The following is a 27,356-nucleotide window of genomic DNA, read 5'->3' on the forward strand; positions in this document are numbered from 1 at the left end:
GGGAGAGATGGTGCCTATAGTAACAGTGGATAATAGTCTCTGGGAAGGGAGTGTGACTGTGGGATAGCAGGTATAGTAGGGAGAGATGGTGCCTATAGTAACAGTGGGATAATAGTCTCTGGGAAAGGAGTGTGACTGTGGGATAGCAGGTATAGTAGGGAGAGATGGTGTCTATAGTAACAGTGGATAATAGTCTCTGGGAAGGGAGTGTGACTGTGGGATAGCAGGTATAGTAGGGAGAGATGGTGTCTATAGTAACAGTGGATAATAGTCCTCTGGGAAGGGAGTGTGACTGTGGGATAGCAGGTATAGTAGGGAGAGATGGTGCCTATAGTAACAGTGGGATAATAGTCTCTGGGAAGGGAGTGTGACTGTGGGATAGCAGGTATAGTAGGGAGAGATGGTGCCTATAGTAACAGTGGATAATAGTCTCTGGGAAGGGAGTGTGACTGTGGGATAGCAGGTATAGTAGGGAGAGATGGTGCCTATAGTAACAGTGGATAATAGTCTCTGGGAAGGGAGTGTGACTGTGGGATAGCAGGTATAGTAGGGAGAGATGGTGCCTATAGTAACAGTGGATAATAGTCTCTGGGAAGGGAGTGTGACTGTGGGATAGCAGGTATAGTAGGGAGAGATGGTGCCTATAGTAACAGTGGATAATAGTCTCTGGGAAGGGAGTGTGACTGTGGGATAGCAGGTATAGTAGGGAGAGATGGTACCTATAGTAACAGTGGGATAATAGTCTCTAGGAAAGGACAGTGGAATAGCAGGTATAGTAAAGGAAAGAGATGCATAGTGTGATGTCAGCCCTGAAAGTCTTAAGTCAGGAATCTTTATTGTAGTATGTAAATAAGCTAAAATGCTGCTATGCATAAACTCTTAACATAATCCATCAAACCAAGCTGCTGACTTGCAGATCATACAGTCTTATTTTTTCCCAGCATTGCACTTAAACCCTTTGCAGCCACACAAACCAGAGATGATTAGACCTTGCTGACAGCTCATTAGTATAGAAAACAAACCACCAACCTAAGAGACCAATGTTATCCATGCTGCAGAGGTCCGTATGTCTGTGTAGGTTCATTAGGTGCTAAAAATAGACGTCTCCTTTATTAAAGGGATACTGTCATGGGAAAACATGTTTTTTTTCCAAAATGCATCAGTTAATAGTGCTACTCCAGCAGAATTCTGCACTGAAATCTATTTTTCATAAGAGCAAACAGATTTTTGACAGATCTGACATGGGGCTAGACATATTGTCAATTTCCCAGCTGCCCCCAGTCATGTGACTTGTGCTCTGATAAACTTCAATCACTCTTTACTGCTGTACTGCAAGTTGGAGTGATTTTACCCCCCTCCCCCCAGCAGCCTAACAACAGAACAATGGGAAGGTAATCAGATAGCAGCTCCCTAACACAAGATAACAGCTGCCTGGTAGATCTAAGAACAGCACTCAATAGTAAAAGCCACGTCCCACTGAGACACATTCAGTTACATTGAGTAGAAGAAATAGCAGCCTGTCAGAAAGTAGTTTCACCCTGAAGTCCAGGCACAAGTCACATGACTGGGGCAGCTAAGAAACTGACAAAATGTCTAGCCCCATGTCAGATTTCAAAATTGAATATAAAAAAAAATCTGTTTGCTCTTTTGAGAAATGGATTTCCGTGCAGAATTCTGCTGGAGCAGCACTATTAACTGATGTGTTTTGGAAAAAACATGTTTTTCCATGACAGTATCCCTTTAAGTACAATTACATGGCAGCAACACATTATGGAGCAATTTACATTGACCCTTTAATCAGACCACCTTGAGGAAGTCCAGACTATATACAAATTCCACGTACATGTATGTTCGCCCTCTGATGGCTGAATGTGGAAGCGTTGATCGAGCCACTCTCTAGTCCCACTAGGGGGTTAAATAAAATGCTAATATTAGTCGTGAAAGTTGTGGGCAGAGCTCACGCTGAGTAATTGGAGAAATCCAGCCTTGCAGCAGATATTGGGATCCCAACTTTAATCCCTAAAAATAAAACTTGCCGGTATAAATTGTGCAGCTCTGTGCTAATTCCCAAATTAGATGGTGATTTATTCATCACGCTCCAATACTCTGCTCCATATTCTGTAGCGAATGCGTTCTTGTATCTGATCTCAGCCGGGGACGAATTTAGCGTTGAGGCTCCGTCCCCTCTCGGGCAGATTAGATTGGCTAGTACTGGACCCTAGCCCATAGCCCTCCTTATCAATATCAAACCCAGTTAAAAAAGCAAGGGATGTTTTATCATTATCAAAATTGATATTCATAAAAATAACACAAAAAACATGTTCAGCAGATTCAGATATTTACTGATTCTTTATTTCCTTGTTTCTTTTGAATTACTTATCTTTCTATACAGGCCCTCTCCTATTTGTATTCCCACTGACTGGCTGCTACCAGACAGTTGCTGAACAAAAACCTAAAGATTTTAAAAACCATAAAAACATTTTTTAAAATAAAGTCCAATTGCTAATTGTTTTAGAATACAGGTAGGATCCATTGACCCGAAAAGCTCAGAATTACAGGTTGATCGTCTCCAATAGACTCCAAATAATCCAAATTTTTAAAAATGATTTCCTTTTTCTCTATAATAATAAAACAGTAACTTGTACTTGAACCCAACTAAGATATAATTAATCCTTATTGGAAGCAAAACCAGCCTATTGGGTTTATTTAATGTTTACATGATTTTCTAGTAGACTTAGGGGCAGATTTATGAAAGGTTGAGGTGAATTTTCGAATGAAAAAAAATCGAATTTTGAGCTATTTTTGTGTATTTCGACTAGAGAATAGTCCAAATTCGATTCGAATTTGAAAAAAATTTGAATACCGAAATTTGTCACGTACTGTCACTTTAAAAATTCGACTTTGACCATTCGCCATCTAAAACCTGCCGAATTGCTGTTTTAGCCTATGGGGGACCTTCTAGAACATATTTGGAGTCAATTGGTGGACTTTGAAAAATTAAAGTTTTTTTGGGGAAAAACTTCGAATCAAATGCGCTATTCCTTTGATTCATACAATTCGAATTCGGCCGAATACGGACTTATATGATCGAAAAAAGACATACTCGACCAAAAAAAAAAACTTCAACTTAATTTCGGTTGGTCTTTTTGAATTCAAATTTCGAAGTTTTTTCAATTCTAAATTCGACACTTGAGAAATATGCCCCTTCAGGTAAGAAGATCCAGATTACAGAAAGATCCATTATATTTAAACCCCAGGTCCTGCTCATGCTCGATAATAGGTTCCACACCTGTATAAGGGGGTTATTTATCAAAAGTCGAGTTTGTGAGGTTTTTTCTCAACTCACAATTCAAACGTTTGCTTATTAATGAAAAAAACTGAATGTAAAAAGACTCCATTGAATGCAATCAGGGGTAAAAACTTCAATACAATCACCTTAATCCCGAAAAATCATGAAGGCAAAAAAGATCTTCAAATGGTTCAAGGGACCTCTGTCATTGACTACTACATGACCTCAACAGGTTTAGCAGGAGTATTTTCGGATTCAGGCTTTTAGCAGCTTCAGGGCATAATAAATCTCGAAAAATTCAAGGTTTTTTTTTATCCCACAAGAAATGAGAGTTTTCATTGAAACTACTCAAAAAAACTCAATTTTTTTCTGGAAAAACACAACTCGACCTTTGATAAATAACCCTCTTAGTGTCTACATTATATTAAAGATTTATTTTAAGGTGAACAACCCCTTTATGAGGCTGGGGATTAAATGGAGCTAAGGATGCTGGAGCTTCTTTAATATACAGGATAATCTAAAGCAAGTGCTGTAAAATATTGGGCTTTCAGTTTGTGAAATATACTAATAATGCTCTAGAGTTCTGCCCTTAGATATGTATTAGGCTTTATATTTAACAAGATTACATTTTTAGCATAGGTGCTAAATTGTACCAGTTCTGTTGCCAGTAGCAACCAATATTATGTTTGCTTTCATTCTGTAACGTTTAGTGAACTAATTGCTGATTGGTTGCTACAGGCAACTGCACAATTAAGCACGTATGTAAGAATATGAACGCATAAGCCTGAAGGTCAGTTTTAGTGTAGAGCAGAGAGGGAATTAGACCTGGACCCTTAGAAGGAACCTTGACACAGGACACATGGATAAAAGTACAGGATAAAAGGATTCAGTGTAACATTTTAAGGGGTGGTTCATCTTTAAGTTAACATAGTATGTTCTAGAATGGCTAATTCTAAGCAACTTTTTAATTGGCCTTCATTTTTTCTGTTGTTATAGTTTTTGAATTATTTGCCTTCTTCTTCTGACTCTTCTCAGCTTTCCAGTGGGGGTCACTGACCCCATCTAAAAAAAAACAAATGCTCTGTAAGGCTACACATTTATTGTTATTGCTACTTTTTAATACCAATTCTTCTATTCAAGCCTCTCCTAATCATATTCTGGTCTCTTATTCAAATCAGTACACAGGTGCTAGGGTCATTTGGACCCTAGCAACCAGATTGCTAAAATCACCGGGCGACAAATCTCCCCGAATCTGAGCGTGTGCCCTGACCCTGAACCAATCATAGATTTATTTTGATACTCATAGTATAGATGGATGAAAGTGGATACCGTTTACTGCCCTGGAGAAAATCTGCCCAGTATTAGTAAATGAGCTTCACGGTCAATGCAGAACTGAAGTGTTACCATAAATGAGAGATAAGAACTTAAAAAAAAAAAGGCACAACCAAGGTCGTACTGGAGTGTGCAAGGCCTTCTGGGGCTCACCCACTACCAGTTCCTTCCCCCGTTCCTGCAGCTTAGCTTACTTTTGGTGTGATCTAGGGAGGGATGGCCGTTGGAGAGCGACGTTGGAGGGAAGTGGTGGCTTAGGGCAGACGGGGATCAGGTCTAGGTCAGTAGGGTCCATGAGGCCAGGTCCCACCAGTTTTTTTCCCAGTGTCCCACACACCCATTCCGACTATAGGCCCAACATGAATTTGCCATAATTCATTATGCCCTGACCACGTACCTTTTTCAACCCGCAGGACACCCTAAATATGGCCAACTCAAGCAGGGTTAATGGGTCCGAAAACGGAAAATGGTGAGAATGGAACATTTTTCATTCAATTAACAGTCAGTCTCTGCTCGTTCTAAATAAAATGAAAATAAAAGCCCATGTAAGGTGCATTGTGCGAGGCAAGTGAATATGACTTGCTGATGTACATTATGCTACTGCAGGGAAATCCCAGCAATGAAGAGATCGGAAGGTCCCGCTGGGATTTTTATTCCCGTTCAACTACCAAGCAAAAATGGCTTTCCCAACAATCAGCTCAAGGCTTATTGACTCCTGCAGTGAAGCCTGAAGCTTTGCGTGCCCATCAGCAAATTAACTTCGAAATTTACACTCAGCATTTCCATTTATTTGTGAACTTTTATTTAAATCGATTCGTTAAAATAATATACTGCACTGCTATTTGCAAGCTTTGGGTTAAAAAATCATAGCGTTTCAGCAATGAATGTAAAGGGATTTTTCTAAAAGGGTTAGTTTTCCTTTAAATATTTTTTAATAAATCTGAGAAATTTACAGTTGGTCTTTTTTCTTAAATTATTTAGGTTTTTGTTCAGCATGTCTCCACTTTAGAATTTTAACAGCTATCTGGTTGCTAGGGTCCAACTTACCCTAGCAACCAGGCCTTAGTTTGAAGAGACTGGAAGATGAATAGGAGAAAGCCTGAGTAGAAAGATAAAGTAATAATAAGTAAAAATAACAATAAAATTGTAACCCTGCAGAGCAATTGTTTTTTTAGCTGCCGGGGTCAGTGACCCCCACTTGAAGATTATTGTTATTTTCCATGGTTAATTTGCATTTATTATACATCCAGGGCAGGTTGGTGGATTATTTATAGCATGGCAGTTCCCCTTTAAAAGGGGAAAAAAATCAAAGTAGGGGTGCAGGTGCTGGATTAATATCATATCACTACATACAATGTGTGGGAATAACTGAAAAGTATTAGTATACAGATGAGTAATGGATTTTAAACATTATGGGGGGTTATGCAATAAAAGGCACTAAGTTTGCCCAGGAGCAGTAACCCATAGCAACCAATCAGCAGGTAGCATTTACAGGTCATCTGTTTAAAAGCAAACATCTTATTGGTTGAGATGAGTTTCTTCTCCTGGGCAAACTTTAGTGCCTTTTATTACATATGGGGGTATAACTGTTATATATAGTGTCCATTTCTGTGTAGGGAAAGCTGGTCTTATACCCAAGGTCTCAGTGCAGATGTAATTTCTTGGGAAATCCAAGTCAGCATTCCAGTGTGATAATGTGGCCAGCAGAGGGCACTGTCTGTTACATTAGGGTGTTTGGATGAGCCCATGGCCGTGCCCTGCCCAATAAATAAAAGAATAAAAACAAATGCAAAAGTAACACTCACTGTACAATATAAAAATTTAAAAGTAAAATAAATTGAACAACCATTTTTATCTATAAAAAGTAACAAGACTCAAGCCCAATGCGTTTCATCACCAAACAGTGACCTGAGGGGCACACAGACAATACAATTCCAAATTTTTTGACTACACAATGAATTACAAATTGAATTCCTATCTTTGGCTCTTCTTTCTTATTTGCATTAATACATACTAGTGGGAGCTTCCATAATGCATTGCTTCTGCACGTGCAGGAAAAGAAAAGCACCCAAGAAGGGTCATGTCTCAATGGGCACTAGATGGGGCTGCTCTGTTGAAGAGTATAGAGAATATGTCACCATCGATCCCTTATGACTGCTACCAAGTACCGAAGCTCTGTTAAGGGCATTTTGGAATTGGATGCCACAATTACATCACAGCTTTATCTTCATATTGTCTAAGTGCGGAAACAATGGATAGGTAGTGGGACAGTATGGTATATACAAACATCACCCATCATGCCAGAATTACATCACATTTTACAACTCAATTTTCATATTATCTGTTAATGCCTATAAGAGTGGCTTGGATGATTTTTTGGACAGACATAATATCATAGGCTGTTGTGATACTAAACTCTATAGTTAGTATAGATATGGGTACATAGAATTTATGTGAAAGTAGGGAGGGGTGTGTGTATGGATGCTGGGTTTTCATTTGGAGAAGTTGAACTTGATGGACTTTGTCTCTTTTCAACCCTATTTAACTATGTAACTCCATTTTCATATTGTCTAAGTGCAGCAACAATGGATAGGTAGTGGGACAGGATGGTATATACAAACATTGGGATTTTTTAAGTCCTAAAGTTCAGGCCAAAAGTCAGGTCACTCTGTAGGTCAGTAAACTGGCAAACTGAGCAGTCTTCAGCTCATGGAGTTTTACATGGGACCTGATGGATATATATGTAAAGGATATCAAGTGTGAAAGGCAGAAACAGGACAATTTCATGCCATAGCCAAGAGATATACAGTATGTAGCCTCTGACATTTGGAGACACAGTTCCAGTGAAAGCTTGGCATTGCCAGCCTGACATTAAGCTGTATGGCTTAGCACAGTAAGGCATGGTTTCCATCTATATCCCTGCTTTTGTTCCAGCTTGCCTGAATGAACCAATTAACTCACGGGCCACAGTTTCATAGAATGAGACATCAAACAACGAAAAAGGCTGATTTATTAATGTTCAAATCCAAGTTTTTTTATGTTAAAATTCCCAAAGTTGCCAAAACTCAAATTTTAGATATCTATTAAGCCAGATGAGTTCATGTAGAAGTCAGTGGGAGTTATCCTGGGCAAAACTGTAGGTGATTTTCTTCAATTCAAGTTTTTCAAATTTTACACATTTTTTAGAGAGCTGGTAGGCCCATTGAAATTGATGAGGAGAATACAGATTTGCTGCAGTCAAATTTCTTTTCACGTTTTTATTCAATTTAATTTTTTTATTTTCCAGTTTTCATAAATAAGCACACATTCGAATTTGGTACCTTTTTGAGTTTAATCGTATTAAAAAAAACCTCTACACTTCACAAATTCGACTTTTGATCAATAGGAGTCTATGTTTAAGGGTAAAACCCCCCAAAAAAGAACTTCCTCCTCCTGATTATGTTATTCTCCAATCTGGCACTGAAGGGGCTTTTCACCTTTTAGTTGTAGAGAGTGATATTCTGAGACCATTTGCAATTTTTTTTTCATTATTTTTTAAAGGGGTTTTTCACCTTTAAATTAACTTTGAGTATAATGTAGAGATTGATATTCTGAGACAATTTGCAATTGGTTTTAATTTTTTATCATTTGCCGTTTTTGAGTTATTTAGCTTTTTTTACAGCAGCTCTCCAGTTTTTAATGTCGGCAATCTGGTTGCTAGGCTCCAAATTACCCTATCAACCATGCCTAGATTTGAATAAGAGACTGGAATATGAATAGGAGAGGGGCTGAATAAAAAGATGAGTAATAAAAAGTAGGAAAAACAATATATGTGTAGCCTTACAGAGCCTTTATTTTTAGATGGGGTCAGTGACCCCCATTTGAAATTCAGAAGAAGGCAAATAACAAAAAAACTATAAAAAATAAATAGTGAAGACCAATTGAAAAGCTGTTTAGAATTGGCCATTCTATAACAAACTAAAAGTTAACTTAAAGGTGAACAACCCCTTTAATTATTATTTTTATTATCTGTTTGCAAGGGTCCAATAATAAAGAGCAATTAAAAAGTTGCTTACAGTTGGCCATTCTATAACATGCTAAAAGTGTAACTTAAAGGTGAACCACCCATTTAATGTTTCTCCTCATTTCCAGAAAGTGCACTTAGGTTCAGTATCGTAAAGACGCCAGTCTCCCCGCAGAACACAGATAAAGTTATTGCATGCTATTCTGCCATTCCTTAACTTTTCGGAATGTTTTAGATTGCTGCGGAACAATGTCCTTCCTGTACACGGGAACTACTTTATCTTCTCACTAGGGATGCACCGAATCCAGGATTTGGTTCAGGATTCGGCCTTTTTACAGCAGGACTCGGCCGAATCCTTGTGCCTGGCCAAAGCTAATTCTAATTTGCATAAGTAAATTAGGGGCGGATATGTAAATCATGTTACTTTTCATCACAAAAGAAGAACTTTTTCCTTTCCTGACACTAATTTGCACATGCAAATTAGGATTTGGATTCGGCGAATCTTTCACCAAGGATTCGGCTGAATCCCAAATTGTGGATTTGGTGCATCCCTACTTCTCACGCAGGAACAGAGAAGCCCATTATTTCTTCTATATTTTCCCTTGTTACCGGCTGCTAATAATAAAGCAGTATAATCCGTTACAGAAGTATAAATTACGGGGGAATGCAAATTTTCTCCGATTTGTAAGGTGCAGTGTCACGTTATATCATTTGACGTTTATAAACCTAATTACCATATCGCTTGGCGCGAGGTGGGGAGTAAATGGCTCCTGAATGCTAATTCCTGTGCACCTGTGCTTCTCTCATTCGTCGTATTAATATTCATGAATGACTGTACAAGCCAAGGTGTTTATTTACTAAGCAACGCCTTCCCAGCATGCTCTGCGCAGCCCATTCCAGCCACAGATTCATCAGACACTTTTCTTCCTGTTGGCCTCGAAGGATTTCACACCGCCGTTTAGTAAAGAGCAGAGATCAGGACGGATTTTGGCAAAGAATCTCAGCCTGAATAAACATAGAGAATCCATAATGCTTTTTGCTCATACTGTATTTGTCGAGGAAATATCTAGATTGGGATACAATGAGTAAATTGAGGGCATATTCACCTACGATTAATTTCTCTTGGTTTTTGTCCTTGTTCTAAGGAAAACTCTCAGGAAATGGACCACGTGGCAAAAAAATTCGTATAAAAACACGAATTAAACAAATTTTATTAAACATTAATACAATTATTTAAAAAAATATGTAAAAATGTAAATTATTAAGTGAAAACAAGAATTGGGCTTTAAGCTCCTCAAAGAGTTCTGCACGGGTCCAGTTTGGCAGACCTGTGCTCAAACTGGACCCGCTAACGCCCCATTCTCTCTACTCGACCCTACTCATACTACCCGCTAGTGATGTGCAGATCGAAAACCCGACCCTAATCAACACAGTGCTACCCGCCCCCAAACCGGACCACCACCGCGTGTGTCCTTATATAACCGCCACCGGCATGGGTGTCCTCAAAATTTTTTCCAGGGGGCAAGTAAGCTAATATCACATAGGGTTGCATCCCGCTGAAGATGAACCTAATCATGACAATGCAGAAGATAACCTAATTAAGGCTTGCCTTGGAATGGAAAGTTTAAAAAAAATCATTTTGAGTTAAATTTAATTAATTTTACATCTCTTGCCTTGAACCACCATTTTGTGATGGTCTGTGTGCTGCCTCAGAGATCACCTGACCAGAAAAACTGCAGCTCTAAATGTAACAGGAAGAGGTATGGACAGAACTCTGTCTGTTAATTGGCTCATGTGACCTAACATGCATGGTTTGTTTGTGTGCACAGTGAATCCTACGGTCCCAGGGGGTGGCCCTTATTTTTTAAAATGGCAGTTTTCTATTTATGATTACCCAATGGCATATACTACTATTAAAGTATATTATTATGAAAATTGGTTTATTTACATGAAGCAGGGTTTTACACATGAACTATTTACGCAATATCTTTTTATAGAGACCTACGTTGTTTGAGGGTATAGTTTTACTTTAAAAAACGTAATTTAAAATAATTTCTAGGAATTAACTGGAGAAGTCTGCTGGAGCCCCCTCTTGTCCCCATTTCTGGAAACCCATGGCGCCTGACCTGCACCCAACTCTGATGTCACGGAGGAGACAGGGCGGGCGCAGCTATAAATAGATGCCGCCTTATGGGATACAGTTAAGACACGAGCGAGAAGGTCAGCAAGGGCAGCCTGAATAGTTTGTGCAAGTGTCAGCCCAAACCCATCCAACCTGCGGGTACCCCAGCCAAAATTTGTATGACCTGAAATTCCTCTTTAATTGAATGACTGTCGATCTGTTCTCCCTCGACAAATCACTAATTACATAAAGAAATATTTGTAAGTTATGCATTTTCTATATGGATATTTCAATTAAAGGGCCAATATACTGTTTAATCAACAACACAGATAGATGCAGATCCATAACTGGAAAATAATCAATAATCACCACTTTTACAATTGTTTTTCATTAGAGACTGTCCACGAGAGGGTGCTGTTTCCCTTGAATCATTAGATGAGATTACAATGTTGCTCAGATGAAAAACAAAATGGTGATTTCCACTGATACCACTTCTCCCTGCTATCCCACAGTCCCACTCCTTTCCCAGAGACTATTATCCACTGTTACTATAGGCACCATCTCTCCCTACTATACCTGCTATCCCACAGTCACACTCCCTTCCCAGAGACTATTATCCACTGTTATTATAGGCACCATCTCTCCCTACTATACCTGCTATCCCACAGTCACACTCCCTTCCCAGAGACTATTATCCACTGTTACTATAGACACCATCTCTCCCTACTATACCTGCTATCCCACAGGCCACACTCCCTTCCCAAGAGACTATTATCCCACTGTTACTATAGCACCCATCTCTCGCTACTATACCTGCTATCCCACAGTCCCACTCCTTTCCCAGAGACTATTATCCACTGTTACTTATAGGCACATCTCTCCCTACTATATACCTGCTATCCCACAGTCACACTCCCTTCCCAGAGACTATTATCCACTGTTACTATAGCACCATCTCTCCCTACTATACCTGCATATCCCACAGTCACACTCACTTCCCAGAGACTATTATCCACTGTTACTATAGACACCATCTCTCGCCTACTATACTGCTATCCCACAGTCACTCCCTTTCCCAGAGACTATTATCCACTGTTACTATAGGCACCATCTCTCCCTACTATACCTGCTATCCCACAGTCACACTCCCTTCCCAGAGACTATTATCCAACTGTTACTATAGGCAACATCTCTCCCTACTATACCTGCTATCCCACAGCCACACTCCCTTCCCAGAGACTATTATCCACTGTTACTATAGACACCATCTCTTCCTACTATCCCACAGTCACACTCCCTTCCCAGAGACTATTATCCCACTGTTACTATAGGCACCATCTCTCCCTACTATACCTGCTATCCCACAGTCACAGTCCCTTCCCAGAGACTATTATCCACTGTTACTATAGACACCATCTCTCCCTACTATACCTGCTATCCCACAGTCACACTCCCTTCCCAGAGACTATTATCCCACTATTACTATAGGCACCATCTCTCCCTACTATACCTGTTATCCCAGTCACACTCCCTTCCAAGAGATTATTATCCACTGTTACTATAGGCACCATCTCTCCCTACTATATCTGCTATACCACAGTCACACTCCCTTCCCAGAGACTATTATCCACTGTTACTTTAGGCACCATCTCTCCCTACTATCCCACAGTCACACTCCCTTCCCAGAGACTATTATCTCACTGTTACTATAGGCACCATGTCTCCCTACTATACCTGCTATCCCACAGTCACACTCCCTTCCCAGAGACTATTATCCCACTGTTACTATAGGCACCATGTCTACCTACTATACCTGCTATCCCACAGTCACAATCCCTTCCCAGAGACTATTATCCCACTGTTACTATAGACACCATCTCTCCCTACTATACCTGCTATCCCACAGTCACACTCTCTTCCCAGAGACTATTATCCCACTGTTACTATAGACACTATCTCTCCCGACTATACCTGCTATCCCACAGTCACACTCCCATCCCAGAGACTATTATCCCACTGTTACTATAGACACCATCTCTCCCTACTATACCTGCTATCCCACAGTCACACTCCCTTCCCAGAGACTATTAACCACTGTTACTATAGACATCATCTCGCCCTACTATACCTGCTATCCCACAGTCACACTCCCTTCCCAGAGACTATTATCCACTGTTACTATAGACATCATCTCTCCCTACTATACCTGCTATCCCACAGTCACACTCCCTTCCCAGAGACTATTATCCCACTGTTACTATAGGCACCATCTCTCCCTACTATACCTGCTATCCCACAGTCACACTCCCTTCCCAGAGACTATTATCCACTGTTACTATAGACATCATCTCTCCCTACTATACCTGCTATCCCACAGTCACACTCCCTTCCCAGAGACTATTATCCCACTGTTACTATAGGCACCATCTCTCCCTACTATACCTGCTATCCCACAGTCACACTCCCTTCCCAGAGACTATTATCCACTGTTACTATAGGCACCATCTCTCCCTACTATACCTGCTATCCCACAGTCACATTCCCTTCCCAGATTTTGTGGTTGTAGTGACATTTTTTGCCAGCTTTGATTGTGAACTGTAAATTATAGTAAAAAATGTAACACAGTTTAGAAAAAGTCATGTGAAAAACATAAATTGACTTGTGTTTTGCAAATTGTTTTTTTTTAATTGTGAGTGAGCCTTTAGCTGAAATAAATGGGGCAGTAGTATTTGGCCAGTACCGTGTTACAGCATCTGTTTGGATATGACCTTGAATATGTGACAGTGTTTGGCCACTTTAACAGAGGATAATGGGACTTTTTTTAATATTCGTATTGATACACAGACACTTGGCTTCATTGGTCGAAGGGAAACCTTGACAGAAGCACATCCAATCAATGTCAGTGAAAACACTATATAATTAAAGCTGATTTCCATCCATGTTTTTGTGGATAGTGCGAGAAAATCTAAATCTACAATATACACGAATGAGGTATTTTCTATGGCTTTAGTTATTTGATTGTAACTACAATTACTACTGAAACCAGTGTGGGCTCTAAGCAATCTCTGCACTGCTGGTTCTGACTTCTAAAACATTTAGCGCTGAAGCTTAGGAACCTGGAAGAGCACTAACTTGCTACGGTCGCTTTACGAGTCAGAAGAAAAGAACAGACCTAGACAGACAGACAGACAAAGCTTTCAAGGACAATTCCATTTACTAATCAGGTGGGAGGATATAAGGAAGGAATACATAGGGGAATGTTGGCACAATCCTAATCTGAAGCTCTTATAATTAGATTTTCCTACCTATTTAAAGGAGACGTATAGGATGAATGAAAAAACCCTAATTTTGTAGGAAATAATATATGATGTAGCTTTTACATGGTGCTAAAAATTAATTTTATCTTTAAAAATAGCCCCTTTATTAGAGCTCCCTATAGATGTTCTCTGGTCCTTGTTTCAAATGAGGGTGGGTGTGTCTCTGCCAGAAGCACAGTAGGAGGGGGACAGCCAATCACAGCCCTGTAGTCACACAAGCACAGACAGGCTTCAGTTCCCTATCAGGTCCTGCTAGCTGCTGATTGGTTCCTATCTACAGTAGTGAGCTGAGAGCACAGCCTGGGAATTCAGGGAGCAGGAAGTGGAAGAGAAGGGAGGGTTTATTAGGGTTTTTGCAGAAATATTCAATAAATCAGCCTGAAACACTACTAATTTAAAGCCCAGGCGGGTTTTGAAAGTACAAACTAGCCAAGGTATGGATTTGGGCTACTTTTTGGGCCTTTGACTGGTTTGTAATTTGGAAACCAGACAAAGTTTTTTCTTGCCCTAATGTGCCAAGCCTGCATGTTGCGTAATGTAGTTTTTGTTTAACAATTTGCAGACTGACAAGTTTAATGTAAGACTACAATACCCAGCATGCAATGGGACTGACTTGTGTAGAAGTCAGGCGTTACTGGGGTACAGGGCTCTGTACCCCAGTCTCCTGTCCCTCTTTCCAGTGACTTTCCTCAATTTCAGGGCAAAAATCTGCTGGCCACCAAAATGTTTACAGTTTGACCTGTTTTACCAATATTTATTAAAATTGTATATGTATTAGGGCCTTATGGGCCCCTCAGGGTCGCCATTAGAAATCACGGGGACCTGTACAACAACATTTTCGCCCCCGCCCACCCCAGATCCCGCCCACTTCACACAGCAGTTAATAGACCACACAGACACTAAAGCGCTAAAAAAAAGTTAACCCCCCACACACAAGTTGTAAAAAGCTATTGATGGTCAAGGCCCCTTATAAGTTAAAAAAAAAACTGTGGTGCTAGGGCCCCCTTAAAAGTTTTTTAAAAAAATTGGTGGTCAGGGCCCCCTACAAGTTAAAAAAATGAATTGGTGACCAGGGCCCCCCTATAAGTTAAAACAAAAACATTGGTGCCAGGGCCCCCCTTACAAGTTAAATTGGGGCCCTAAAGAATATTGTTTTTAAAAAAACATTGGCACCAGGGCCTCCCTTACAAGTTGAAAAAAAAGTGGGGCCCCAAAGAATATTTTTTTTTAAAAAAAAAACATTGGTGGCAGGGGCCTATAGAGTATTAAAATAATACATTGGTGGCCAGGGGATTAAAAAAAAAACACAAATTGGTGTTCAGAGAAATTTAACTTGTGGCTTCAGGACTTCAACTTCGCCTCCTTTTGTGACTTTGGGTCTTTTTGCAGCTTCAGGACTTCAACTTCGGCTATTTTCGTGATTTTGTTTTTTTTTTGCCGCTTCAGGACATCAATTTCGGCTGTTTTCGTGACTTCGGTGTTTTTCGCCGTTTCAGGACACCAGCTCTTTTCGTGACTTCCGGTCTTTTTTCCCACTTCGGGACTTCGGCTCTTTTCGTGACTCTGGGTCTTTTCGCCGATTCAGGACTTCAATTTCGCACTTCACGACTTCAGCTATTTGGCTTTTTGGCACATCCTCATTTCGGCTGTTCGGGACTTCGGAAATGGCCACACGGTTTCGGCGCTGTCAAGGCTCGGGACACTTGTACCCCCCCTGATGGCGGCCCTGGGGCCCCTATAGCTCCTGGGCCCCCTCTGTAGTTATGAATCTGTCTCATTCTGCTTCATGGGAACATTTAGACATAAATTCATTCATTTCTTTAGCCTTGTTTCCACTGCACATCTTGTGCTATTAGTTTTGTGCTACTGATAAAGTGCCCCTAGTTTCGGGCTGGTTTTGTAGCCGACTTTGGCTGGTTTTCATAAACGTGGCACATTCTTCTTCTTTCCAAAAAAGTCTCCTTTAATCAGTGAATGAATCCCGAGCCTTAAAAGCGAACCACTAGCCAAGCCCCGGCCCCAGCTCACCCCAGTCAGTCAGGTGCGCCGTCTTTGCGCTCTGAAGCTGCTGGGAAGGAAGAAGCGAGTGCGCATCGCCCCCTGTGCGCTAGGAGACCCCGCCCTCCCGGCCGTGACGCTGCTGACCCCGCCCCCATCCAGCAAGTATCAGCCTGAGAGAAGCAGGAGCCAGAAGCGAGCATGGTACTGATCCTGCAGCAGCAGCAGCAGCTCCCGCACTCACAGCCGGCACATCGCTCTGCTCCAGCCGCAGCCACCGACCCCGGGCTCCCCGGCACGCAGCGCCTCTATAATCCACCTGCCCAGGAGCAGCGCTAAGGCAACGCCAGTCTGTGTCTCCCCCAGGGATCTGTGCGCACTGACAGCTGGAACATTCGCCTCCCAACTGCACAAGGAAACTCAGCCTCATCTCTTGCCGTTACTGGAAGCCAAGGGCACAGGGGCTGCTGACAAGGTAAGAAGAATTAGCGCTATTTACTGCGCCCTCACTGGGGACACACGGACTGACAGACAGACAGCACTTGTGTCAGCTCATCATTTAGCGCTCGCTCCTGTTGATCTGGGGGGGGAGCCTTCATCAGCTCCAGTCTAATATTAAGTGCACGTTAATGATCCTCTGCGCCTGCGCTATTGTGGGCGAAAAAAAGGAGAGAGAAGAGACAGAAGGGAGGTTATTGGGGAGAAATAGGAGGAATATAAAAAAACTTCCTGCTTGTCAGACCAGAGAGAAGAGAATCAGCATCTACAGGGGCAGCAATGCCTTGTGCCAACCTCCTCCTCCTGGCACCTGCCATGGGCAATCATTAGCCATTTGGGTGGCAATGGGAATTCAGCCCTGGGGTGGGGGGGTATAATATTCATAATAATGTGTCTGGTCTCTCCAGCCAACTCCCTGACTTGGGATTCAGTTTAATGCAGCCGCTGTATCTTCTCTCTCTCCCCATAATAACCCAGAGTCCATAATGACTCTCTCCCTGGCTATATACATCCCAGGCATGGACTGTCTGCTTCCCTTTTAGATGTCATCTGTGCTCCTTATTGTACCGTCACTTATTAACCCCTGCATCCCCGCTGTTTGCTGCCAGTTGCAGTTGACACTTGCATCCAGGGCCAGATTTAGAGGGGAGGGGGAGCAGAAAGCTGGAGCCTTGTGTTGGAGCTGGAGGGCATTTCTAAAGGATGTATTGAAAATATCTAACTGTCACTCTGGTAACCCCCCCCCCCCCCCCCAAGATGTTGGAAAGCCTGTGACAAGTGTCATCTCCCCTCTTTGCAACTGTCAGTCTGTCTGTCTCTGATACTTGATAAAGTTCTGTGGAAATTCGTCATCTATGTATCCAGCTCTGTTGATCCATTAGCTGAGGTTCTATGCACCTTTATCATCCGTAGATCTAATATAACTGAATTTGGATGGGACCCATGGTCACCCAGCTACACCCGGCTAAGGTTGCAGATATTGGGTGGCATTTGAGAGTCTTGGTGTAACAGGATCCCAGGTCTCTAACTGCCCTCCCTGGATCTTGGCATGTGAAATCCAGCCGCTCATTCATAAGAGAGAGAGAGTCATGTGGCCAGATGTACTGGCGTGTCTGTACCCGCATGAAATGTGTCACAAGCTGGCAGTTTGGCTCCCTGTAGTAATATGTGTATCAGGGAGCTCAGAAAGGGTGGAAGTGACCCTAACTGTCGGTGGATCTCTGCTCTGGGTGCACAGCCGGTGTTGTTATTATGTGCTGTTCCTCGCATTAACGGTTGTCTGCCTCTCGCTGGTGATTAGCACATGGAAGTGGGTGCCAGCATGATCCTACTGGTTAAACCTCCACCCTTGTATCTGTTTATATACTTGTCCCGACTTTTGTTTAAATGTTATCAATAATCACAGTAAGGTATGGGATCCGTTATATGGAAACCCGCTATCCAGAAAGCTCCGAATTACGGGAAGGCCATCTCTCATAGGATCCATTTTATCCAAAAAAAATAAAATAAAATTGTTTCCTTTTTCTCTGTAAAACTAAAACAATACCTTGTACTTGATCCCAACCAAGATACAATTAATCCTTATTGGAGTCAATTGAGCTTATTTATGATTTTCTAGTAGAAGAAGATCCAAATTGCGGAAAGATCTGTTATCCGGAAAACCCCTGGTCCTAAGCATTCTGGATAATAGGTCCCATACCTGTACATTGTTTCCTTGCTTCTGCTAATACTTGAGTAGATTATTCAGATTTATGAAGAGGGTACACCTATATCGAGGCTTACCCCATTGCCGTACCTCAGGCTGTCCCAAGCGTTACTTATTATAGGGGTGTAATTGGGTTTACTGGAACTTAATCTGTAATCAGTGCAGTCTGTATGAGACCCAAATAGCAGCAATCTCTTGAAAAAGGAGAAAAGAAGCAAACCATCCTTCGGCTCCTGCCTTTAAAGCATTTTATTGCAGCAGAGATGTGGCACAAGCTTTCGGGAAAAACCCCTTTTTCAGGTGCAATACCAGGAAGGGGGTTTCCCCAAAAGCTTGTGCCACATCTATCTCTGCTGCAATAAAATGCTTTAAAGGCAGGAGCCGAAGGATGGTGTGCTTCTTTTCTCCTTTTTCAAGAGATTACTGCGTTGGGTTTGAAGCAGCCTGGGATTGAATGCCCCCTATAAAGTATCAAGTAAGTGGTGTGCCGAAGAAAAATAGTTTTTGGACCCAAATAGCAGCAACATCCCTGGTGGGCATGGCATTTATAGAAGGTAAGATGGACAATATAATAGACAGCTTCTCTGTTTTTTGTAAATACTAGGGATGCACCTAATCCACTATTTTGGATTTGGCCGAACCCCCTCGAAAGATTCGGCCGAATACCGAATCGAATCCTAATCTGCATATTCAAATTACGGGTGGGAAGGGGAAAACATTTTTTACTTCCTTGTTTTGTGACAAAAAGTCATGCGATTTCCCTCCCCACAACTAATTTGCATATGCAAATTCAGATTCGATTGGGCCAGGCAGAAGGATTCAGCCGAATCCGAGATTCGGTGCATCCCTAGTAAATACTGTATCAGCCCCCCCAAACCCTGTTGTATCAAAGACCCCATGTAAAGATATGGGATCTGTTATCCAGAATGCTCGAGAGCTGGGTTTTTCCAAATAAGGGGTCTTTCTGTAATTTGGATCTTCATACCTTTGGTCTACTAGAAAATCATATAAACAATAAATAAACCCAATAGGCTGGTTCTGCTTCCAATAAGGATTAATTATATCTTAGTTGGGATCAAGTACAACCTACTGTTTTGTTATTATAGAGAAAAAGAGAGATAATATTTTAAAAATTTGAATTATTTGATTAAAATGGAGTCAGACTTCCAGTAATTCTGAGCTTTCTGGATAACGAGTTTGCGGATAATGGATCCCATACCTGTTGTTATAATTTGCGGTGTAACATGGAACAATGGCAGATCACTACCGATTCCCAGTAGGCTGAAAAAAAGGTGGTGGAGAATGTGCCTTGATCCATATGTATTTCAGTCTGCATCTCATGTTTATTCCAGGCTATGGTACCAACCCTCATTTGACAAATTTGCACTGTGTTAATTACTGGAGAGGGCAACAAAGGGTTAATGGACGTATATTTGCTTATGGGCGGGGGTCATTCAATAAATTGCTCTATCCTTTCTGTTATTATGTTCTTTATGTTGAATAACGCCTGCTGTATGTGATGTCATTTCATAGCATTTATAGATGCTAACGTAGTAGTTGTGGTTGAAAGAAGACACATGGCCATGAAATTCAACCTTTTGCTTAAATAAATCCTTTCTCACTTATAGTCATTCCTGACTCCAGTCCATCAACAAGAGCAGTAGCATTTTACTAATAGTACCTTTGAGTTAACTTTTAGTAAGATATGATAGTAGAGAGTGATATTCTGAGACAATTTTCAATTGGTTTACATTTTTTACTATTTTTGGTTTTTGAGTTATTTAGCAGCTCTCCAGTTTGCCATTTTGACAATCAGGTTGCTAGGGTCCAGATTACGCTAGCAACCATGCATTGATTTGAATAAGAGACTGGGGTATGAATAGGAGAGGAATTGATTATAAAAGTAGCAATAGCAATACATTTGTAGCCTTACAGAGCATTTGCTTTTTAGATGGGGTCAGTGACCCCCATTTAAAGACTGGAAAGAATCAGAAGGAGGCAAATAATTAAAAGACCAAAAAATAAATAATGAAGACCAATTGAAAAGCTGCTTGGACGTAGCCATTCTATAACATACTCAAAGTTAACATAAAGGTGAACCACCCCTTTAATACTAGTAGCCATGGATTTGTATGACTTGCTATAAATGAGCCAACTATTTTATCTTGCTCTAGTATATACAAAACCCTGTACGTATATAATTTGCCGGGTAAATATTGTGATTGACAGCAGTGAAACAATAGGACACCAGGGGCAACAAAGAGGTGAAAGGAAGTTCCTGAAAAACAGCGTTTGATTTTGTTGGAACTTTTTACTTTGCATCTTGCTTGCGATTGTGTTCAGTTCATCAGCGCAGGCTGGACCTTTATTCTTGTTCGTGGCATTTAAAGGGGTAGTAACATGAGCTCGGTAAATTGGACCTGTGCAGGACATACTTTTTGCCTATTGTATTCATTAAGAAATAGCTACGGTTTTTGTTATTTCTTGCGCTGAAAAAGTAACTGAAACCAGTTTCACTTTCCAACTTCAAGTCCCACTTCCTGGTTCTGCCGAGTCACTGTTTGCACAGGAGGAGCTATTGCCCAAAAGGTAGATCGGAATCTACCAGTAGACCTTTAGCTGCTGATCAGTAGATTTTAAGATACTGCCAACAAACGGCTTGTCTATATCATCCTCCTGTCTTATGCTTTTCATTCAGATATTTATTACATTAAGGTTACATAAGAAATAGTTATTTGTTAAATACAGCAATTTACATTTTCTCATATATATCAATATTTAAGTAATATTTTCTATGGAACAGAATGCTAACTATGCGTTTATGGATTTTTATGGATGTAGATTATATTGGCACAACATCACTAAAAGTAGACCTCGCATTTGTAAAGTATGGGCACTCCTGGTATAATGGATATATTACACTATCGTTATTGGTTATCTACATTATATATTTAAACTGTACAACTTTTGGACTTAGGGTCAGACTGAAGGGACACTGAGGAAAATCCCAGTGGGCCCGGCCCTCATGGGCCCTGCTGAGCCAGTCCTCAGATTGTGGTAAAATTATAAGGCGCTTGTGCTGGGGGGTGTGGGGGCGTAAGGCTGGCTGTGGGGGAGCGAGATGGCGAAGGGGGCCCCAGAGGGGGTGTGTCCAACCCTATTCCAGCATAATAACTGTGGGCTGTGGCTGGGATGCTGGGAGTTGTAGTAAAGGAGAAGGAAAGACTTGGTGCACTAAGGGGTGCCAAATGTAAGGCACCCCCAAGTGATTGTATTGACTTATCTGAAACCCCGGGCTGGTGCTCCTATCAACAGAAAACTGCACCGGCCTGGGGTTATACCAGTGAGCACCACGGAGCGATCCTCTTCCGGCTTCTTCTTGCTTCAAATTTCCCGGGGCAGACGCATGCCCAGTTGAACGTAATAGCCGACTTTTTAGTTAAAGTTCAGCTTTTCGTTCTACAGCCGCGAGAAGAAAGAAGAAGACGGAAGAAAATCATTCCATAGTGCTTACTGGAATTACCCTGGGCCGGTGCAGTTTTCTGCTGATAGGAGCACCGGCCCGGGGTTTCAGGTAAGTCAATACAATCACTTGGGGGTGCCTAACATTTGGTACCCCCAAGTGCACCAATCCTTCCTTCTCCTTTAATACACACATCATGTAATAATTGCGTGAACAGTCTGGTAACAAACAAGCCTTCCCATCCACCTCCATGTAACACTGTGTTCTGATTAGATTTCTTCCATCCTTTCCATTTGTATCCGAGAAACTGCACTCAACTGTTAAATTCTCTGCGTCGCTTTAACAAGACCCCGTCCTACAAACACTACAGATCCGCAGCCATTGGCCCGTGACATTTCCCGCAATTCCCTGGATTCTTTTCTATTTTTTTTTTTTTTTTTGCAGTTCTTCTCCCACTGCTTTGTTTCTCCCCAGACGCTTCGTTAATGTAACAAGGTACAAGGGAAGGGGAAGTGTTCAAACATTCTCATTGGGAACTGTCATGTTTATCACACAGTGTTAATTATACGTTTCCTAAGTCAGTGCTTGTATTGCACATGTGTTCTACTCCTCTGGGGGAGGCTTTATCTTCATGGCAACACCCTCCTTATATATATATGAAAGCCAATTGCAAATTGTCTCAGAATATCACTCTCTACATTTATTACATTTTAGGGATGCAACGAATCCACTATTTTGGATTCGGCCCCGAATCCTTCGTGAAAGATTTCTGAACCCGAATACTGAACCGAATCTGAAGCCTAATTTGCATATGCAAATTAGGAGTGGGAAGGGGAAAACATTTTTAACTTCCTTGTTTTGTGACAAAAAGCCACATTATTTCCCTCCCCACCCCTACTTTGCCCTAATCCTGCACCGAATACTGGAATCGGTGCATTCCTAATATGCATACTCTTGCCCTTTACTGTTGTCAAGGCAGGAAAAAGTGACATTTAGGGTGGTAGAAGAGTCTACTGGGGGAGATTAGACGTCCAGACAAATCACCTCTTCTTCGGGCGTCTAATCTCCCCTAAATGCTTTCCCACCGGCTAGAATGTAAATCGCCGGCGGTATGGCACTCGGATCGCTTCAGCTTTTCGAAGTCGCTCAAAGTTTCTTAGTGAAACAACTATGGACGACTTCAGATTACAAAGCTTTCCGAGTGCCATCCAATCGGCTATTTACATTCTAGCCGGCGGGAAGGCATTTAGGGGAGATTAGTTGCCCGAAGAAGAGGCGATTTGTTGTTGGGCGACTAATCCCCCCCAGTCGCCTGGCGCCTGTGCTAAAGCCCTTATGGTAAAGTTTTGTTACTGACTTTTTCTGTAGGTTCCGCAGCTATTAGTAGCTTTGTAGTTGCTTAAAGGGGTTGTTCACATTTAAAGTAACTTTAAGTATGATGTACAACTACTTTATGTATTTTTTTTTAAATTATTTTGCTTTTTATACAGCAGCTCTCCAGTTTGCAATTTCAGCATTCTGGTTGCTTGGGCCCAAATTCCCCTAGCAACCATGCATTGATTGGAATAAGAGACTGGAATGTGAATAGGAGAGGCCTGCAATAAGCAATAACAATACATTTTTAGCCTTACAGAGCAATTGTTTTAGATGGGGGTCAGTGACTCCCGTTTGAAAACTGGAAACAGTTAGAAGAAGAAGGCAAATAATTCAAAAACACAAATTGAAAAGTTGCTTAGAATTGGCCATTCTAGAACATACTAAAAGTTAACTTAAAGGCGAACCTCCTCTCTAAGGGCATAAATTCTCCGCCTGTGTTTTTCAGCTGTCATTAATGCTGTTTTTCACGGAACGTAAAGTTTATACAACTTCCACGGAAATCAGTGTGTTAATGGTATCATATTATATTGGAAAGAGGCATTACTGCAGTGCTGGAATTGGGGAGGGATGCACAGGGATGCCATTCCTTCACTTCTTTATTTTTGGGAAATAGCAAGAGTTTTGAATCCAGGAACTTTCTTTTGCTCCTCGCCACTTCTGCATGCAAATAAAATGCAGAGGTAAAATAAAATAAAGTTAAATATAAAAGGAGAGAAAAGATAGTTGGGAGAGAAATAGAGAAGAGAGAATAAAGTGTTAAACAGATAAAGAAGGTGGAGGCATCAGAGAAGGTTATAGAGAAAAGGAGAGAAGAAGAAAACAGGGGAAACAAAAAGAGAAAAGGAAGCTATTAAACAACAGCAGATGACGGAATAGTGAGAGAATGATACAGTATATATGAAATAATCTTTGGTGATATAGATTATGATGAAGTTGTGATGACACAAACAAGTTGCTGTGTTTGCAGAAGCTTTATTGACAGCCAAGAAAGTCATATGCACAATTTTCCTTTTGTGGTCCCTACAGGTCACATAATTAAATCAATGCATACTGGGCATTCAACTGTGCATTAGAAAGAAATACCACAATGGTTTTGTTTTAAAGTGGGTGAAACCAGAAAGTATTGGTGCGTGAGGCTCATTATAACAATAGGTGTGGCTTATGGTTGTGGGAAGGGCTTGCATTGCAGGGTGGTACGTACTGATGGCGTCCGGTGGTGAAGGCCCCAAAAACAGTTTTGCTGGGGGCTGACATTATGTGAGAGGATGATGATTATTGTAAATGAGGCACATGTGAATAAACAGAACCTAGACCATATATATATATATATATATATATATATATATATATATATATATATATATATATATATATAGTGAATAAAGTACCCCCTCTTGTAAAATATAAGGATATTATTAGTTACCGAGGAGTTTCATGACCATATAAAAACACGAGGCCGAAGGCTGAGTGTTTTTATACAGGTCATGGAACTCCGAGGTAACTTCTAATATCCTCATATTTTACAACTGGGGTACTTTATTTATTATAATACACAAATTTTAGTGAGTCATGTGACAGAAATGACATCACTACTCACCGTTTATAACTGATGACATCACTACTCACCGTTTATAAGGATATAATTTACAGGATATTCATGGCTTTTGTGTATTATATATATATAATATCAGCTTTAATTAAAGAAAAAAATTAGCCTCCCTTCCTTATCAGTAACCCCCTCCCTTACAAGGTTCTAAAACAGTGAGAGATGTTAGACGCGAACGTCTTTCATTCGTAGCTTCTGAATTAATTGCAACGCATTGGAATTCATCAGTGCAAACGAGAAAAATGTCTCCCCTTTTTGTGCTACTTGTTAATTGCATTTATAATTAGCACCGACTGAAATCCTTGCAAAGCTAATACAGTGCAAAATAAATAGAGGGAAAACCCCCTTACGCAGTGTATACAGTTTTATATATATATATATATATATATATATATCCCATTCCTGACGGCTGTGTCGCTGTATAAAATGATAATTTTGTTGTAACGTTTCATGCCTCAATGTCATTTGTTATTAAATGAATTTCCATTGCTGCAATTCCAGAATGTGCAAATATTGAAACAGTTTAAAGGGTGAAAATTGTTGGCGGCTCCATAATCGAATTGCTTGTCAATAGCACTTAAACAACAGCCAAGAATAACCTGTATAATGTGTTCCTTTAATTAGGTCTTAGTGAGGTCATCACTACTTGGTGCTGTCACATGACCTATATAAGAAATGATGACCCCTCCGTACAATATTACAAATCACTGACTGTATAACTCAGCCTGCAGCCTTGTGGCTCTTTATATGGTCACATAACCCCTCAGTGACTTCTAATATCCTTATTATTTACATTAGGGGGTACATTATCCCTTATAATACATGTGTGATACTCAGAGTTCCCTGTATAACTCAGCTTGCTGCTTTGTGCCTTTATATGGTCACATAACCCCTCAGTGACTTCTAATATCCTTATTATTTACAGTAGGGGGTACATTATCCCTTATAATACATGTGTGATACTCAGAGTTCCCTGTATAACTCAGCTTGCTGCCTTGTGCCTTTATATGGTCACAGAACAACCCCTCAGTGACTTCTAATATCCTTATCATTTACAGTAGGGGGTACATTATCCCTTATAATACATGAGTGATACACAGAGTTCCCTGTATAACTCAGCCTGCAGCCGTATGCCTTTATATGGTCACAGAACCCCTCAGTGACTTCTAATATCCTTATCATTTACAGTAGGGGGTACATTATCCCTTATAATTCATGAGTGATACTCAGAGTTCCCTGTATAACTCAGCCTGCAGCCTTGTGCCTTTATATGGTCACAGAACCCCTCAGTGACTTCTAATATCCTTATCATTTACAGTAGGGGGTACATTATCTCATAATACATGAGTGATACTCAGAGTTCCCTGTATTACTCAGCCTGCAGCCTTGTGCCTTTATATGGTCACAGAACAACCGCTCAGTGACTTCTAATATCCTTATAATTTACAGTACGGGGTACATTATCCCCTATAATGCACGAGTGATACTCAACGTTGCCTGACTTGTAGCCCACATCCTTGTGCCTTTTTCTTTTGCAATCTGAATGAGTATTACAGTGTTATATAAGGCTAATTTTTTTGCTTCAAACTTTCCCGCGTGGACACTACAGGGTCTTGAAATAATAAGCCCAGCAGATTCTATTCAGCATTATTCTGTGGCTGCTCTGATTTATCTTCTCCTACGTACAGTTTGCTCTTCTGTTTCACTGCCATGTTCCCTAAAGGGGCACTGCTATTACATAGCTACTACCTTTTAATAATAATTTCTTTAATGAATTGTGTTTTGTTTATTATACAGTATGTTACATTAGTTGTTCAGCTTTTGCATATACATATATGGGACCTGTTATCCAGAATACTCGGCACTTGTGGTTTCCTAGATAACCGCTCTTTCTGTAATTTGGATCTTCATACCTTAAATCAACTAGAAAATATTAAATAAAGCCAATAGGCTAGTTTTGCTTCCAATAAGGATTAATTATATCTTAGCTGGGATCAAGTACAAGCTACTGTTTTATTATTACAGAGAAAAAGGAAATCATTTTTAAAAATTTGGATTATATGGATAAAATGGAGTCTATGGGGTAAATTTATCAAAGAGTGAAATTCCGCCACTAGAGTGAAATTCCGCAGCTCTCAATTAATTTCTCTGGGGATTTTGAAAGGCGTATTTATCAATGGGTGAAAGTGAAAGTCTACCCTTTGATAAATACGCCTATAAAAATCCCATAGTAATGAATGGAGAGTGGCGGAATTTCACTCTAGGGGCGGAACTTCACTATTAACTTCACTCTTTGTTAAATATACCCCTATGGGAGATGGCCATTCCGTAATTTGGGGCTTTCTGCATAACTGGTTTCCAGACACCTGCATATGTGTATATATTACAAGTTTGAGGTGGAGGGTGGTTCTGCCTCTTTCTTAGACTTTCCACTCCTTGTCACCTGTATAACTAGACAACATTTTTCATAAATGAGGTCAATTAGGTCAAAGATAATTGGATCTGCCCTGTGTCTTGCAGGATATTGAGTTTATACTAAGAATCCTTGCCATAAAACAAGACAGGACTTCTGTCTTTGTGACAGAAGGAGAGCCAGTCACATGGGTACTGGGAAATACCGCTAACCACATGTAGAAATAAAGTAAA

The 27,356-nt window shown here is 40.8% G+C and overlaps 1 protein-coding gene across 1 annotated transcript in view; it reads left to right on the plus strand.

Annotated features, from left to right (window-relative positions):
• Positions 1–16,215: 16,215 nt before the first annotated feature.
• Positions 16,216–27,356, plus strand: part of LOC108717206 (kelch-like protein 29) — a 653,541-nt gene continuing 642,400 nt past the window's right edge. The window contains exon 1 of the mRNA XM_018264051.2: positions 16,216–16,536. The gene's annotated coding sequence lies outside the window, so the exon portion shown is untranslated. The remainder of the gene's footprint in view (positions 16,537–27,356) is intronic.

This window comes from Xenopus laevis, chromosome 5L (genome assembly GCF_017654675.1).
Source record: "Xenopus laevis strain J_2021 chromosome 5L, Xenopus_laevis_v10.1, whole genome shotgun sequence".
Classification (NCBI taxonomy): Eukaryota; Metazoa; Chordata; class Amphibia; order Anura; family Pipidae; genus Xenopus; species Xenopus laevis.